This window comes from Miscanthus floridulus, chromosome 12 (genome assembly GCF_019320115.1).
Source record: "Miscanthus floridulus cultivar M001 chromosome 12, ASM1932011v1, whole genome shotgun sequence".
Classification (NCBI taxonomy): domain Eukaryota; kingdom Viridiplantae; phylum Streptophyta; class Magnoliopsida; order Poales; family Poaceae; genus Miscanthus; species Miscanthus floridulus.
Genome location: NC_089591.1, coordinates 66,924,452 through 66,938,119, shown reverse-complemented (window position 1 = coordinate 66,938,119; position 13,668 = coordinate 66,924,452). Strand labels below are relative to the sequence as shown.

At 43.0% G+C, this 13,668-nt stretch overlaps 1 pseudogene; it reads right to left on the bottom strand.

Annotated features, from left to right (window-relative positions):
- Nucleotides 1-997: 997 nt before the first annotated feature.
- LOC136497092 (SPX domain-containing membrane protein OsI_17046-like) lies at nt 998-11,816 on the bottom strand (annotated as a pseudogene).
- Between the last annotated feature and the right edge of the window lie 1,852 nt (nt 11,817-13,668).

Sequence of the window (13,668 nt, the reverse complement as noted above, 5' to 3'; positions counted from 1 at the left end):
TGATCTAGCGGAATTAAGCCATCGATTATAAGATTTGAAGCATGACCAAATCAAAGGATGACCAATTAAGATGATATGATACCAATCTATCTCTATCTCAATCGGATGATTTTGTTATAATTAATAAAACATTAATTATAGCAAAATAGATAACCGGTGAATCAACCAAAAACAATAAGGAAAATCTTACTAATCTTTACAGATTCGATAACTAGTGATATTGTATTAAATAACAAGTTATTTAACACAAGATCGATAACTTTGATCTATATTATGATTCGTAAGAGAATCAATCAGCTGATGTAGCCTTACAAACTACGATACAGATCGATAACTAACTTATATTATGGCTTATAAAGGATCAATCAGCTGATGCAGCTTTATAAGCACAATACAAGTTATGACGGTACTCACAAGCAAGCTGGAGGTCGATCAATCGATGTAGCCCTATTTGCTGAAGAACTCGTCGAGATCTACATACTCCTACTCCTAATGCGACGGCGAAAGCCGAAAAGATTGTATTGATTGAGTGTTCGTCCTTTTTTACGGTCTAATATTTATACCCGGAACCTAAACATGAATCCTACTCAAATACGACTCATTACAATTCTTGGAATAAAAGAAAACTTTCTAACTTAATAATAACGTGTACCCCAATTTTCCTTATTGGTAGAGTTCGACACTATCTTCCTGGCGCCACTCAAGTATAGCCTATTAACGCCGTCTACTGACGTCATCCATAAAATAATCGATTCTGACATCACATCTAAATCAGCTGATACCGATTCACATCTAATCGATTCATTGATGACACAAACCTGAAAGCTTCAAGTTCCGGCGTTCTTCTTCCCAAATTTTGATATAAACACCTTGATTAGACAAATTCAAATAACATAATGCTAAAAGACAAACATAAATGCGGCATGTTCGCTGGTTGGTTTGTGGGCTGATTTGGACTGGCTGGTGCTGGTTTGTTGTGAGAGAAAAACACTATTGGCTGGCTTGGTTTGGGCTGGCTGAAACCAAACGAACAGGGTGATGGACTATAATACATAAGCCAGCAATGGGGGCTCATAGTTCATAATTCTTTACAAGATGAATATTTACATAAATGCACTAAATACAAGAAATTTTGCATACAAACTTGATCCAAATGTTTACAAACCATGCTTGAACAGATGTGCAAACCCATTGTGGGCAGGAACTGTTTTAGCTTAGGAACATTGCTGTACACTTGTACAGCTACAAGAGCTTCAATAGAGATTGTTGTAAGTGTAGAGTGTTGCTGCGATGGAGATTATGCAGATCACAAGAGATGGGAGAAGGGTGACATTGAGAAGGAGGTCCTGTGCCAAGATAACCAGCTGCAGTAATCGTGGCATCTGCAACTACACGGGCCAACGTCCCAGCCTCTGTCGAAAGGAGTCCACCGTTGTAGGTCCCTCGGGAAAGCCTCGATGACATTACTCGTGAGAGCAAGGACAGATTCACTCCTGCATGACTCGACATTAGAATTTGCGTGACTGATAAATCAGCAGCGTATGATTGATTTAGGTTTTGCTGTCTCGTACTCCGAATGTATATAAACATACATACCTTCAAGCACCTCAGCAAATACAAATGTGATGAGAGCTGAACTGACATATTGTGGAATGGAGTAGCGAGGTGTGAAACGAAAGCTCATGATTATACCGATGAGAACCATGACTTCAGATGCCAACAAAATTTGCCTGCAAATGAGAAGGGCCACATTAGCAGCTGTTCATTATGCTTTAGAGTACGTTTTAATTTCTAAACAATTGGCAATATATCTGCAGAGCATTTCTCAGTTTAAGAGAAAAACAATGTCTAGAGAAGATAAAAGTTTCCTATGTTTTGTAAGAGTACAAAGCTTACCTATCCTCAAACAAATTTGTAATGTAGCTTCCAACAATGGCATTTACTGGAAGAACCGTTAATCCAAGAATCGCTAGGAAGATAGCCACAACACTAGTAGACCAGCTAAAATAGTATGTGGTGACAACGCTCGATTCCGAGAGTAGTATTTCCATTGCGTACTTGAGCATGAAGTATATCAATAGCTGGGCCTGATAAACAACCAGTTTATAAAGATATGAATACATAAGAAGGTAGCTCCAACAAAGATCCAAAGATGACAAGGGTAGCTGAGCATGTACTGGTCCAAAGAAAAGGGTACATGTGCATGCAACTTTTTATCTGGCTCAGTTTATTTGACATGGTTTAAGGAAGCTGAGCTGGCTCACTTGGTCAAGGGTGTGGATGTAAGCCCAGACCACCTAGGTTCAAATCCTTGTCAAGGCGAATTGGGGTACCTATTTTCTTTTAAATAAAATGCGCCCTAGTTCCTCCTAGGTTGGTCTAGTTTTTCTACATGGTGTGTCAACAGTAATACAGTTATGTTTGCTTGTATGACATGCAGACATACCTACTAGTAACTGGAATGTATTTATCCATTACTATTTAAAGATACAATTTTATTACATTATATATAGTTAATTTATCTAACTTTATTTATAAAAGAATCCTATGTAGACTGTGAGAGTCTTTCTTTCAAATGTTTGAACCAAGAACAAAATAGAAAAATCGATAATTGGGAAGGGAGGGGGAAGGAAACCTTCACAGATGGAGTTAGCAATCTGTATGCTGAAGCAATTGATGTTGCTGGTTCATGAGAGCTTTCTGAGGCTACTTCAGTATCATCATTATCTTCTGAGTTCTCCCCCTGCCTTTGTTCTATACCTAGAAGCAATGGTTGAGCTAGACCTTCCTCCAAGTTAGAATTTCCTTGGCGACCTATTTTCATAAGGAAATAAACATCTCAGAAAAGTTCCTGACAATGGTAAACATACACATCCTTATTGTACAATAAGGTTTGATTCAAGTATATTCATGAATTCAAACAAAACATGTTGCCATTTCAGTGTATTGTTAGCTTACCAGATTCCGATGGCTGTTCGTTGACCAGGGTTTTAGTGAAGTGTTCCGGCTCCTTGAATGTAAGCCACAGCCACAACAAGTAAATAAACCAAGCAATGCACATGACCCATCCAGGCAATGTGCTCTGATTAAAAGTGAGCGAGTATATCTTGAATTTAATCTGGAGAAAACCAGCAAGAGCAGGGCCACATGCCATGCCAAGAGCGCTAGCACTAACGAACCCGGCAGAGGCTTGTAGCCTCATCTTGAGAGGCACACAGTCACTGATATAGCGACGGTTCACTGCTCTTGCAGAGCCTAACCTGCACATCACATGTTGGCAGCTCGATCACAGATGCACCTTCAGAAAATCAAGAACCTTAAACAATATAGGCAAATTACTAGCCCAAAGGGAGGTAGGGATAACTAGTTAAGTTCTACAAGGAAATGGAAAAGCAGATATTCTAATGCCAGTCTTGAGCTTTAAAATCCTTCATCTCCGTGTAAGCTAGACAGTTTCCATTTTGTTTTGTATTCAACAATATAAATATTCTAGAATATGCCCTCAGCTTAAGGATCCTCAACCTGCATTTGCCATCGTAGTAATTTTCACCCAGATCAATTCTAGCTTACAAAAGTGAAACATAAATGAAGTGAGATAGAGTGAATTGAGAAAATTGCATACCCACATAGCAATCGTCCAATCAGGAGAACTATTAGTGAATTCAGATCATATGCCAATGCATACAACATGTTTCCAAGAAACAGCATAATGCTACTGAATACAAGAGGTTTGAAGTAGGACTTATTTGACCAGGCACTGAAGTAGACTGAGGAGAACACTTGAGCGACTGCCATCGATCCAATAATTACACCACAGACAGTTGCAGCAGCCCCTAAGGCTTACAGCATAGTCATCTGCAGTCGGCACAATGATATATGTATTCACCATGTAAAGGAATGTGTTCACTAGATTAAGCATCAGGGACATGAAATGGTAGTTCTGATCATCAACAAGATCCCCAGACCCACTTTGTGCATCTTCCTGGACAATAAGCGAGTGTTGTCCCAAGAACTGCATAAAATTTGTGGCATGCATGAGCTTCTGTACTGCATGGTTTACTTGGTCTATAATAGGGTCCTGAATATATAACCAAAAAAAAGTGTCACATCACACCCTAGTTCATGTGGAAATATAATTGATGCAGTTGTTTCCTTAAAAAAAATGCAGTTCTGAGGTCAGAAAGAACACCTTTCAAGGTTTTAATTTATAAATTCGTCAGCAAAAATTTTGAACTGAGAATGGAATGGTGAAAATAGAATACCTTCAGGGTAACTGCTGGACGATCATAGATGGATACAAAGCTTCCTTCATGATGTTGCAGATATTCAAGGTTGCGCGATAATGCACCTACAACAGCTACAATTCCCTGCATCCGTAGGAGTGCATGGTATTGGTGAATTACTTTATACATCAAGAAATGAAAAGGCAATGGTCCCTAAAAATGCAATATGCATGAAAATTACCACTTGCTTAAAGACTTGCTGAAGCTGAGAATAAGGATGATTTGCACGAGTGGTGACATAATAATCAGTGAACTTGTAGCCAAAGCGTTTATCAAATTTCTTTAGTATCTTGCGTATACCAGTAGCATTCACATCAACAAAGTGGAGAAGCTTTATGAGATCAAGCCCGACTTCTCTGTATGCATCATGTAGCTGATAAACTTGCGATATGTCATACTCTTCTAGAAGAACAGTGCGTTTTTCTCCCAATTCCTCAATCCTACTGGCAAGATGGCCTTGTTGTTGTAGCAGAAAAAGCACGATCCTTTCAATCTGGAACAAAGAAATAAATATGTGTTTTAGCTCACAACTAAGGAAAATGATCCCAATTCACTAAGACTAAGTTTGCCGTATGACATTGTTCCAGTCCCTACAAGGCTACAAGTGACTACTGACAGAATAGACATGATGCTCAAAATCTTATATTATGATAATTTCAAGGGAAAGCATTCTTTGTATACCTGGTCATCAAGAATCCTTGAAAAGTCTTTAAGAACTTGTTCACGATCTTTCCCACCATGCTGGGTCTGTTGGACATACTGCTTTAACATTTTCTTCATCAGCTTGTAATTGATGTAGTATCTAGCAATGGAAAGACCAAAAGGCTGATAAGATTTTTGATAAACTGTTAAACAAAGTGACACTAGCTTGCATAAGCGGGAATTGACTTCATAGTCGTTGCGCAACCCATCAATTCGATAACTGCTAGTTTTTTTTAATTTAATTATAAAATTAATCAGATGACAATACTAAGGACTGTGATATGGTGATAACTTGGTGTATTAATGTATCCTAGTGGAGTGGGCATATATGAAAATAAAGAACCTTTGCCCTGAAAAGATAAAGGAATAGATCATTTCATAAGTACCAAAAGAAAAGTCATACCCTTTCCATTCTTCCACTTGATCAGCCATCAATTTCTTTCCGAAATTAACCATCTTGACGTTTCAAATAATAGATCCTGAAACTGAAGATAAAGAATTAGATGTCCTGCTACAGAAAAAAAGATAGTACAGCCATACGATGACACTATAATTAATGCTATAGTGTCATCGTAATGCTATATGAAAAAAGATAGTATGGTCGCTGGAAATGTGTTTGGTAACTGTTCATTCTACAATATATCATGTGCTTCGAGCAAGCCCCCTCAGCATGATTTATGACTAGTGTAGGAATATACTAATATTGTTGCTCGGGAAATTTTCCATCCTGACTTTATAAGTTAATTTTGTATTTTTTTATCTTAACTCACAAAATCAGTATTCAATTGGACCTGTACGAAGTATTTCTGTGGTATATGTAAACCTGAATATGTTCCTAACCATTACCAAGGGTCTTGACCATCCATACACGTTATCCTGCATAGTCTCTCACTCTCCTATGGGATAAGCTATGTGTACCTTGAATTCATTATTAAACATTATGTTATCCATATCTAGGTATAGATTTACTGACCACTGAAATGGCCAGGTGGCTGCTACCGCACCACTTCTCTCCAGATTGGCTGCCTTTCAACCTTGTGAAGTAAATAAGCTGAAAGCAAAAACATATTGTTTTGCTGTATATGGTAATACCATTTCCTGTTGCACCATATATAGGCATGTGTAACTATATCACAGATTACTGAAACTCAATCATTTTCAGGTGTCAATTTCTTCAAAGGTGTGAGCTATGTTATTATTGAGGTTGTATGTGCTGACCCCTTCTCTGCTTAAAAAAAGAAGCCACGAAGCGTAGAGGCAAACATGACTGCAAATCGATCCGAACTGTCTAAATTTGAGTCTGAGTATCGGGAGGTATGCAGTTCCCTTTAATATATTTTATTCATGCAGGTTATCCATTTATAATAAAGCCATAATTCACTCTGTTATTTCATAAAAATTTCTCTGCACATGCATATGTATAATCATATTTACTGCATGTTCTTCATGTGCATGTACGAAGGAAGAGAGTTTCATGACCTTCAAAACTGCATGTATCTAATGGCTAGAACAACTCTTTAAATATCTTATGCTTCGTTTCGAGTTTGGTTCATCTATACGTTACACACAAATTCCTGTCAATTTTATAGATTTGGTATTTATTGTGCTGCCCTCAGCTTTATTTAGAATTGATAGTTTTTTTGTGATGGATGGTCCAACGGCCTAATTCGGATTTGCTCTGCAGAAAGTGCCGCATGCTCCATTTTATATGAGACTTGATCCAGAATGTTGATAATTGTGGACCAATGGCAGACTCATTGTTCGGAGAGATGGCTACAGAGCTTACTATGCTTGTCGTCAAGCAGGTGGGCACAAAAAAATAAGCAATAATTCTTTGCATACTCTGTTGTTAAGGAAGTCTAATTGAACACTAAAAATATTCAGTGTAAGTCAGATTAGACAGTGCACATGCATGTCTCTGTTAGGTATTTTCTTAGTTGGTAACTTGGTATTCAAGGGAAATAAAGCTTGGTTATAGGTGCAGTGTGTGTTATGTTCTAAGCCATAGCAACCTTTCAAAGTTCAGACAATTATATGGTTACTTGAATCATTTAAAAATACTTTTGCCTGCGGCAGTTGGTCGAGTAGAGAACACCATATAATTAGCAAGCTATTTTTTAATGTTCCATTTGTACATAGTTGTTTGGTAACAGAAATGTTTTACATGAGTTGCTTATGCAGCGAAAAACTTCCTTGGGTGGTACTAAGGATTGTTTACTTCTTACCTGATGTGGTGCGCTGGAATGGGCTACTTTCGCAACTCCTGTACGTACCGTACCTCCAATCTTAAGTTTCCATAATACACCTTTTCATATTGCTGTTAAAATCCGTGACATTTTTACGCAGTGGATATATCATGCAGCAATAACTTCTACTAGTCTTTGCCAATATAGAATGTGGTCTCCCAGATGTTTACAATGCATATCTAACTCAATTCTTATCCTATACAACTACATATAGGTTTTTCTGAAAAAATCGGTTCGGTTTCCCTGTATCGGGTTGATTTGTCTAAAGATGTAGCCGTTTCTCTCTTTACAGATGGCCCAACATGTGATGCTGAATGCTTTGACAAAGAATGAGGCTTCAAATTCCACCTTTGCTTTCTCAATCATGGGAAACACCTGATTTTGCAAATTGCTAACTGATCACTTGCAAGCTGCTGCTGATTCATCGGCGAAGGGATACAAAAATCGAAGCTCATTTTACTAATACTCATTGCTGCCTTATCATGATCATGATAGCAATCTGTCTTTAGGGTACTCCGTTACGTTGACTTATCTTTAATATTGATGCTTTTGTCGTCTAATGAACTATAGCATTAGTCTCTCTGGCGACCATTCCTTGATAAACATATTCATTTAAGTCTAATTTAAAGATATCAACCTAACATATGCTTTCTTCTATACCTGCCACGCTCTCTGCTTCGCCCACTCGCGCGAGGGCGTGCGCTTTCAACTAGTCTTCTTCCATTTTCATGGTTATCATTAGCGCCCAGTATCACTCGAGGTTTGGTGTTGATAGTGACCGAAGACGAATTGCACATTGAGAGCTCCAAGTCGATGGTTCGTACGTAGGTGCAGAAGAGGGAGACATGAAACAGACCTAGAAGGCTGGAAGGGAGAACGGATGGCCATACGCCCATACGGATTTCTAAACGTGTTTCTAGGAAATGAACGTCAGTTTTGAATATCCAAATGGCTCTAAAAGCGACCCATATATCAACGGTTGTGGAGAAAATGGCATGGTGTTATATCTTCCGCGTGTCCCTAAAAAAAGACAGAGGGCAAAGGGAATAATAAACTACTCGTAATACAGCGACTTTGTTCTTTTCCATTACAAAATTTCACGATGTTTGTTTTTACAGCAGGATGCATATCCAACTGTGGTCAAAATGTACGGCTAGTTAGTCATCATGAGCAAAAGAAATATGGAACTTGATTGGTTAGCTTCTAAAATTTGTTAAACTAAAGATTTGGCGAGTCATGATTTTGGATATTAGTTGTTTGGCTGCCGGTGGAGAATCCAGAACAAAATCTTAGGTATGGCGGTCCGAATTATTGTCTGACTACGTATCACACTTTCGATGTCATCTTGCTAATTCAGCGCATCATTTATTCACTAATCTAATTACTTCACATCACAGTTGACATAGCAATTAGAATTAGTTAATTTTCACCCTATTTGGTACAACTTACATGGGAAGCGCTTCCTAGATAAGCTGCACAAATAGAGTAAAAGCAGCGGTCAAAATAAGCTGGTCTGATCCAGCTTCTGCTTTTTAATATAAATGGGAGCTGTGGAAATAAACGTGGCCAGAATAAGCTACTGAAAAACGTAACATTTAGCTGTTGATTTCAACTTATTTTGATCATAAATAACTTATAAGTTGTACAGGCCCATTATCTTCCCATAGGAGGCGGCACAGCTTGGCACACTGCTTCACTGCTGCATGCTTCTCCGCTAGGCTGCTGCGGCTGCACAGTCCACTCACGCAGGGTTCAGACGTGCAGTCGGCCGACTAGGCTAAATAATAGGCCACGAACATTGTGATGTCTGCTCAGCAATGAGAGTTTATCAAGCAAGTACAACCCGCCCTGTTCGCTTGTTGGTTTCAGCCAGCCCAAACCAGCCAGCCAACAGTATTTTTCTCTCACAATAAATCAGCACCAGCCAGCCCAAACCAGCCCAGAAACCAACCAGCGAACAGGCCTATACGTGCATGAAGGGGCGGCTGGCAGGTGTGGCGGCCGCCATAGCTTGCCAGATAGGTGGATCCGCCCTGGCTACTAAAACTTGTCAACTTTTCATATTTGTCTTGTCAAATTCATAACAATTTTTTTACCAAGCTTTGGCTTGTCAAATCTTTGGCAAAACAAATTTTTATCGGAAACCAATCAGGTCTATGGAGTCTGTACTAATAAACTCATGGGTGGACCCAGCACTAGGGCAGCCTAGGCTATGGGCCTAGTTGTGGCCCATGTAACAAGAGAGCATGTCTTCAGTTTTTGGCCCATCAAGCAGCCCAACACAAGTAGGCCAGACAACAGAGTAGGACAACAGAGCACTAGAGCCGCTCGGGGCTTGCCTTCTTGCTCCGTAGCTCGCTCGCTTCGCGAGACTCGTGACTGCCACCGCCGCCCGTCGCACACGCTGCATCGCCCGCTGCCGTCACCCGTCGCCCGTCACCCCCTCCAGCCCTCCGCTCCGCGCTCCGGTTCCATGGCCTCGCCCCCTCCGCTCTGTGCTCTGCGGCGGCGCTGCCCGCCCGCCCGCTGCGACGCTGCTGGCTTCCCAGCTCCTTCCTTGCATGCGAGCAGAGCAACTGAGCGAGCTTCCCTTGTTAGATTTAGACCTAAAACTTATTTTGATTCCAAATTTCTAGTTTTCAATTTCGCTGCGCCGTCGCTCGCCTGCCCGGAGCCCCACGCTCGCAGAGCAAGAACTCTGGAATAGGAAGAGTGAAGGGATTTCTTCTCTTTATTTCAATTATCTACTGATTTTTATTCTAACTTCTAGGTTTACAATTTCAATTTTGTCATTTCTATGTAAACTTTTGATCCCAATTATTAGAATATAATTTTATAGATTTGTTAATTTGTTTAGAATATTAAGAGGACTAGAACTTTAGCATCATGTTGCTCTGGACCAGTACAACACACATATGGTGTAGCGATTGATATTTCGCCTTTAAAATTTGGCCCTGGTCGTGACTGAATCCTGGATCCACCACTGAATAAACTCCATCTATAAGATATAAGAGTGGCGGCGAATCAATTGGAGATACGGATTAGTAAGTAATACTAACAGTTCTCGCAAAGATATTTTATGAGGATGGATCAACATCAACAATGATTGACTGGACACCGGTCCCAGGTGTGAGCAATAAGCTCCAAGTTGATAAGCCAGCTGGCAGCAAATAAGACGGAGCCGCATCTGACGTGGCAACAAAATTATGGTCTTTTGCTAGAGAAGCTCATCTAGAACACGGAAGTGGTACGGAGGCTTAGAGAACTTGAGCCACTTGTCTGTTTTGTAACGGTGTTATCTCGCTCGCAAACTCTTTTTTGTCTTGAGCGAACGTTTTGAGTTGACGAAAAGAAAGGGCAAGATGTGTTATCTTCCTCCCTATATTAGGACCTTTACATGTTTGTTGGGAGTTAGGACAACGAAAGCTCAATGATGGAAAGAATTAAGGGAGTGAGCCATGATGATTAAGCGCTCGAAACAAAAGAAGAGATGAAGAATGCAGTGAAGGCATGCATAGCAGGTAGCAAGCAGCACACGCATTGTGCTCCTTCAAATTGAATCTTTGGACCATGTTGCTTTTTGCTTCTTAGTTTTCAGAACCAACCGCCAGATAACAGGCATGCACGAAGCTGCCGCAGCTATAACTGATCAACAAACAACCTGAGGCTGCCCTCGGAACGGGCGCTGGTTCAGACTTCAGAGTTCAGACAGAGGTCAGCATAATGCTCTCGTCCAGCGTTTCTCTGTAAATCTCGTCACCGGCCGAGAAGAAGAGCACGCAGGCAGGCACAAACAGGGAGCGCCATCCATGATCCATGAACAGCCAACAGATAGGGAAATCCAAGCAAGGAATTGGGCCGAGCAACTCACCTTGAGTAATGAGTAGTAATCTCTCCCTTTGGCTCCCTCCACGGACAACAATTGCTCTTTCGGCCGGGGATATATAATTAGATGAACATCAGCAAACGCGAGCACACGTGTGTACGGTACGGTGGCGCCAAACCTGCAACGAAGCTCCCTTCTGGCTTCTGCACTGCACCATAGAGATTGACAATTTAGGACGCAGCCACGCAGGGACACACCATCCAATCCAGCAAGAAGCTGGGAAAGAAACGCATCCACATGATCCATGATGATCCATGTCACCATGTGCACAACCATGTCTTGTGCTTGTGCGTGAGTGGCCAGGTGGCACGTGCGGAGGGCCAGAGAGCAGAGGTTACTCACGATTTGGAGGACGAGGCACAGGCAGTGCGGGGACGGATCAAGGATATGCGGCAGCAGCACAGCAGCCGCCGGCCGGAGGCGTGCAATGGCGCAGCTACTGCCGTGCTGCTGGCCAAGACAGATGGCGGGCGGTACTCCGGAGGAAGGCCCGCCGGGAGAGTCGTGGGTATTTATAGCACGCAGGCGGCAGGCCGCAGGGGCAGAGGGTCTCAGGGTGGCGAGGCGAGGCGAGGGAGGAAGAAGAGACAGATGGCTGGAGCATTTGCTCTGAGCTAGATGTGGCGGAGACGGCACTCGCGGTCGCGGCGATGTGCTCGCGTGGCGGGCGTGGAAGATTCGGCCTGGACTAGTACGTCGTCTTTGCTGATTGCCTAGTGGCTAGTGGCCAGGGTTTTACCGGGTCTGGCTTCGCGCTCGCTTCCTCCCTCGAATTTCATTCTTTTTTCGCGTCAGGAGTCTTCTCTATCCCGGCCCGGGGTGATCGTTGTAAAAGGAGAACAGGCACGTGCACAGATCGATCGATGGAAGCCGGAGGTCCGTTCGAGCCAGGTCACATTCTGTGTCAGCCGTACCAACCAGCCAAGTGCCACGCATCGTCGGTTCTCAGAGCGCCGCAACGAGTCAGGCAGGACTCAGGGTACAGACGCAGCGACAAGTCGTGATTTCGTGAAACACGGCACGCCGTCCGTCCTTGTTGCTGGACCCAAATCTGTTCCATGCATTTATTGTGTAGATGTATGTATATGTCCAACCCCCCCCCCCCCCCCCCCCCCCCCCCCCCCCCCCACTCAAAATCCTAGTAGTAAACATAGGAGTACACCTTTTCACAAACGGTGATGAGGCTGGAACGAAGAGAAGAGACGAGCCACCAAACCTAGTCAGCATTGATAGGGTTCCACCGTGCCAGAGAGAAGGGTCGCTACCATTTCGATGGAGATTATTCCAACCAACGCACGTACGTATCATCGTGGCCGGAATCTAAAAACCGAGAGGAAAACGGCTTGCGGCTGTGGCACAGATCAATGTCCCGGAACCGGGAACCCGCATGTTACCCACACGATCACGTGCCGCCCCAACAACGAACTGCCAGGCGTCCGCAACAGTGCCGCATTGAAACCCGATGTACGACAAGACAAGTGTCATGTCCGCTGGTTGGTTTCTGGGCTGGTTTAAGCTGGCTGATGCTGGTTTATTATGAGAGAAAAATACTGTTGGCTGGCTGATTTGGGCTGACTGAAACCAACGGTGAAGAATTATTGGTGATGTGATGTCTACGGGTACAGCAGGCGTATACAGCCATGGCGCTGCCTCCAATCATGCCTCTGAGGCTTTGTTGGGCTGGGCCACCAACTCCGCCCTGCCCGTCCGAACACGCGGTTGACATGGCGAATTGGACGTGGAGAGCGATCGGCCTCGGCGTCGGATGCGATCGGTGAATCGGAGAGTACCGCGCACTTCCCTTTCTTCGGTTCCATCCGATTAAAGATGGCAACGGGCTCCGATACCCGATAGTCGATGGGTATTTGATCCATTAGGAGACGGGGATGGAATTATATCTTTAACCGTGGGCATCTAAATGGGCAATAATCTATCCCCGACGGGTATAGCGGATACGGGAACGTTCCCTGTTTACCCGTCCCCGTTACCCGTTGGGAAACCCGACTATTTGAGCTGTCATGCGAGTATTAGGTCCAAACAAGCTCAACATAGGTATTTTGGTCCAAATCTGAACAATCATATATATAGTTTATGTATTCTAGGAACCCTAGTTCAATTTTTCCTTACCATCTCCGCCAGCAGCACAAGCGTGCCTGCCTCACGAGCGCTCGTGCCCCTCGCTTTCTCAGTTCGGTCTCTCTGCCACCTTTGCTCGTCCTCCTCGCAACCTCGTTCGGGTATGCAGTATCCGTCGGGTATCTGTTACCTGACCGATACCCAACGGGTACGGGGATGGGCAAGAATCTATACCCGAGACAGTTAACGGGGATGGGGACGGGATGAATTCTCCGTAGCGGGGAAGAGAAATACGGGGATGGGCAAGAATCTATACCTGAGACAGTTAACGGGGATGGAGACGAAATGAATTTTCCATAGCGAGAAAAAAAACGTTCTGGCGATACTCGACGGGTACGTCCCGTTGCCATCCTTACATCCGATCCTACAGCTGGACTGCAGGAGCCATCCGCTACGGTTCTGTCTCTTTCCTACA